This window comes from Apis cerana, linkage group LG6 (assembly GCF_029169275.1).
Source record: "Apis cerana isolate GH-2021 linkage group LG6, AcerK_1.0, whole genome shotgun sequence".
NCBI classification, from domain to species: Eukaryota; Metazoa; Arthropoda; class Insecta; order Hymenoptera; family Apidae; genus Apis; species Apis cerana.
The window spans coordinates 7,914,837-7,919,616 of NC_083857.1; the positions used below are offsets into that span (position 1 = coordinate 7,914,837).

The 4,780-nt window shown below is 40.0% G+C and overlaps 1 long non-coding RNA gene across 2 annotated transcripts; it reads left to right on the top strand.

The window, feature by feature from the left end:
- On the top strand, positions 1-4,564 carry LOC133666357 (uncharacterized). Of its 2 annotated transcripts, none has more exons than XR_009830442.1 (3): positions 1-273; positions 2,781-2,926; positions 3,005-4,564. It is a non-coding gene; the product is annotated as an uncharacterized LOC133666357 (long non-coding RNA). The 2 variants fall into 2 exon arrangements; XR_009830443.1 differs by lacking the exon at positions 1-273 and adding an exon at positions 2,263-2,528.
- The last annotated feature ends 216 nt before the right edge of the window (positions 4,565-4,780 follow it).

A 4,780-nucleotide genomic window follows, 5' to 3' on the forward strand; every position in this document is an offset into this window, starting at 1 on the left:
AGATTGGCCAGTCAGGCAAGCAGCCAGCCAGCGAACAAGCCAGCGAACAACTCGCCCGCCCTCCCCTTTCACCCTACCTAAAGTAGGGGGATGACGGACTACGGTGAAGCCACAAACTAATTACGACCCGGGGCGCCGTCGAGAGTAGAGGCGCCGGTGGCTCGCTGGGGATTGTCCGGGTCGCGAGGAAGAGGAAAAGAGGAAGAGGAAAGAGAGGCAGGGGCGCGGGCGCGAAGGTGGAGAAGGATGATGAGGAGAGGAGGTGAAAAGGAGGTGAGAAGGATAAGGGATTCCTTGGGTGGAAGTCTCGTCTGCGTATCCAGCCACCCGTGTAGATATAACTCGGCTGCTAACGTGGTCGAGCTTTTCCAAAAAAAGCTTTTCCTCCAAAAGAAAGCGGATAAACGGGGCTCAGCAAAGACATTTAACACGAAATTTTAGTTCAGGGGATCCCTGGGTGAAAAGGAAGGGCGGACGAGCACTCGTGTTTAATGTATCGCTTAGATTAGATGAGCGATTTCTCGAGACAGCATAGGTGTCTGCATTCTTTGCGAAATATGAATTTTAATACGGTTCGTGTTCGTATATTGGGAAGACGTATTAGAAAGCGAAATAATTTCATCGTCTTTTCTTCCTTTTTCTTTTCCAATAAATTCTGTTATGTAGTTTGAGATACGAGTCAAAGTTAACGTTAGAATTATTTTCTGTTTGGAAATATAAATCCTTCTTTACTTCTATAATCGATTAATTAAATTATTGAAATGCTTAAGTAACATTTACTCATTATAATAATTTTATTTATTAATTTTATTCGTAACTTCAACTATTATATATTCAAACTGATAAAATTCTTCACAAAAGTGAGACCTTTATCAATGTCTTATGCATGAAACATTCGCAGAATTATTAAGAGCCGATATCTAAGTAGCGAGAAAACGAAGCTTGGATCAAAGTCCTTGTAGCCTTCGATTTCATACCCATTTCATCCATATATCGATAATAGAAGCGACAAGACGGCCACCGGATAATGGTAATGACGTGTTATTGTCACGGGCGTCCGACCAATGACGTTGATCGCTACTGCCAAGGAGCCAAGACCAATTCTAGGAGTTCGATCCTCCTGATCCCGTGTGCTCGTATTAAATTCTCAAGAGTGACGGTTAAAAGCCCCATGTTGGATCCTTTGATGAACGCCGACCTATCTGGACACTATTTTGAGAGTGATTTCCACTCAACCAGTAGCTGGTCACTTACACTGCGTGGCTGGTCTCTTGGCCATCAGACGCGTTCATTGCACGTATTTCAACGCCTTTGCGTAATGAGGACCATTTCTGTAGAACTTTCGTAACGGGTATAGAGGTATTGAATTGTCGAGACTCGTTTCATTGTTCGAAATGATAGTATTATAATTATAAGTGTTCACCTCCAATATCGTCAAAATTATGAACTGTGCAATCCATATATTCAGCTTTCTTTTTTTTTTTATTTAATTATCATGCGATCCATTTGCTTCCATTCCTCAATCTCTCTCTTCCCTGAAATCCTGATCCCAATTACTTCGATGGAATCTCCGAAGTTCTATTCTAGTTACAGTGGATGAATTAAGCTTTCTGATGAACGCGTCAACACTTGTTCACAAACGGAATATTTCATAAAAAGATCAATAGTCACTGCCTACTGAGCTAAACAATTTCTCTAAGAACGAATTCTCTAATATCCGATTTTATTAAATGCAAGATTAATCAAATTGTTTACAAGCTCGAACACAAGAGAGAAAGAGAGAAAAGAAAAGACAAAAGAACTCGATCACACTTACACAACGTAATTATAATACACAATGGCGTAATCCTATTAGTAAAGACTGCACGTACTCCATGCACGCGTGTCTTTCTGAGAAAGTTGAATGAAAGTTACGTATTAATTAAGCGTAATGGGAATTGAATGGGAATAATTCATAGTTGGCCCGGTTTATTAGTTCGTTCCTCGAGTGTAAAACGAACGAACGCGTTTCGTTTCAACCGCGAGGCCACAGTCTGCTGTGTTTAGCAATATTGCGTAACCGGAGAATGATTGTAGCAATAAGTCCGACTGCCATTCCAGTTGGAAACCCATCCCGTGCACTAATTGTATTTTAACCGCCGTACTCCGTTTCGACTTCTTTTCCTTCTCCTCCTTTTCTTACCCGCGGCAACCCCCACCATTTTCGTACCTCCTTTCTTCCCCCGGATTCACAACTTTATTTGCCCTGATGAACGCGGGATTCCGTTCGCAACACCATCAATGTTGATTCCATTTTATTTCGTACGCGGCCCCTTTTGTGCGCTTTAATTAAAGCGGAATATTTATTTGTATTTGGAACCGTTGCACGGGACGAGGGTGGAAAAAGTGGGAAGGAAGAATTATTATAAATAATATATTTGTAAAAGGAGAAAGAAGAAGAAGAAGAAAAAGAAGAAGGAGCGTGCATCGATTGCCATTTCTCTCTCTTTCTTTCTTTCTCTCTTTTACATCAATCCACTATTTTATGAGTATGTGCATAATTTTGCATGTTATCGTGGTAATAATTTCAAGTTTCTTCAAGCAATTCAGTATCAACGTGCACGCATTAAATTACGCATCACCGGTGAATTCGTGGCGTTTAATCGAAGCGTTTAATCGACCGTCTCGTTTTGCTTGATTGAACACGTGGACAATTTAAAAATACAAACTACGGGATGTACGAGGGGGAAGAGGTGAGAATCATGGTAGAGATGGACGAATGAGTTTTTTTTTTTGAACAGGGACAGCGTTGGTGGACACCGTCCTCGAGGTTCCGTCGGTTTCTGTAATTGAGAAAAGTTGAGGACGGATAGCCGTGCAGGAATAAGATGGATGGAGGAGAAAATGGCGTTTTAAAGATGTAACGAAAGTATCGGTGTAGTATCTTGTGCGTAAGCGAGATTAAATTGTTGTACAGATGAGCGATCTATTTTTAATTATCTTTTATTCCGAATGATTATTTCAGAAACAGAAATTGGAACGTATATACTCGAGATCAAGAGGAATATACGTATTTTTTTAAAAAAATTTTTTTGAAAATTTAGCATCGTAACGAGTATAATACTCAACAAGTAGAATCGACAACAAATTGAGGAAAAAATAACGATCGGAAACAGTGATTGGCCGAATTACCAAAAGAATTATCCAATGTTCGAGAAGAGATAAAAATCGGGGGTAAATAAACGAGTAAGTGAATAAGTGATTCGATCGATGAGCGAGCATGAGAAAAACAGAGAAAAACGGGAGGGGAGGAGACAGATGCGAGAACGAGAAAGGAAAAAGAAAAAGAAAGAAAAGAAGAATGGATTGATGCAGAAAGAATATATATATATGTGATAAGAAAATATGGAGCCAGAAAGGTTGAAGGATAAGGAGGATGGTGGCGAACGGCATACAAAGGAAGCGGATCGCTTTTTTTCGTGAACATGCAAAACGGTCCGGGGAGGGGGCAAAGTGAACCACGTTGCTCCACGTTTGGAACGTATCCTGATCGATTATGCAAATTTTCTCTCCACCGCGAGGTAAGAGGGTTCTCAGACACGGATGGCAAGACCGGTCACGCACTGCACGTCTTTGAATTCGAATTATCAGGCTGGATGCCGAGCCAAAGTAACCCTTGTCTTTGAGTTTCGCTAAACTCCACTTTCCATAATGTAACCAAGAGGAGAAGATAGCCGAAAGATATATATTTATAGCTCGTATCTCTTGGCGACACCCGTGGTCTCCGTAAAATTGCTCGTCTACGAACGAAGAAAACGAACGAATTGTATCGAATTATTATCCCCCTTTTGCTCGCTCATCTTCTCGTGGACGAAATCGTGGTTGGATTTCGACGGGGAGATTCGGCGCGAGTTCATCGAGCTTTATAAACACGTGTACAGGGAAACGAGGATGGTCCACTGTTCGTGCCGTGATTGCACCAGATCGCAAATTACCGATATCAGGCCAATATTGCGATAAATGACGTCCTGCCCTCCATGCCTTCGATAATACGATTACGCGCGATATCGCGGGTAATCGCGTACGCGATGAATCGATCTTTATTGAAAAAAAGAGGGAGGGGGAGGGGGAAAGTGGAAAAATCATCCTGCAAATTGCATTACGACACGATTGCGAAATCGACGAGGGAGAAAATATTTTTTTCAGGGGGAGAATTAGCAATAGATTGAACTTAATTAGAAGCGTCTCGCTGCGGTTATTAATTATATATAATCGGAAACGATATACGGGGAATAGGAATTAAATACTCGCGTGATATTACTCGAATATTTCTATCCATTTTTACGTAACCGGAATCGTTCCAGTTTTGTTGCATAAACGGTGTTGTGCGGAGACTCGTCCAAAAAAATTCGATATGGAATATCTTTGTTACGTTTTGCATATTTTATTCGAAAAACATTAATGATTTATTGTTATTAGACTGTCGGTGGTTATGGATAAAATTTAAATGTACAGAAAAATTCGAAATATTCGAAATGCAATGTTCATTACGATATTTGAATAAGCTCTCCGTTTCTTTAGTCGTATTCGTAAAAATTTTATTTTGAAGAAAATAACCGTACTCTATTTCACAATATTGTCATGTATTACTATACTTGTCATGTATTATATGAAGATTTCAGACGATATATTCTCGTCCAAAATTGCATTCGTAAAATATTGTAAAATACGTAAAAAAAAAGTTCAAAAAAAGAAAATTACTCTTCAATAATATTCTCTAATAATCCAGAAAACACATGAT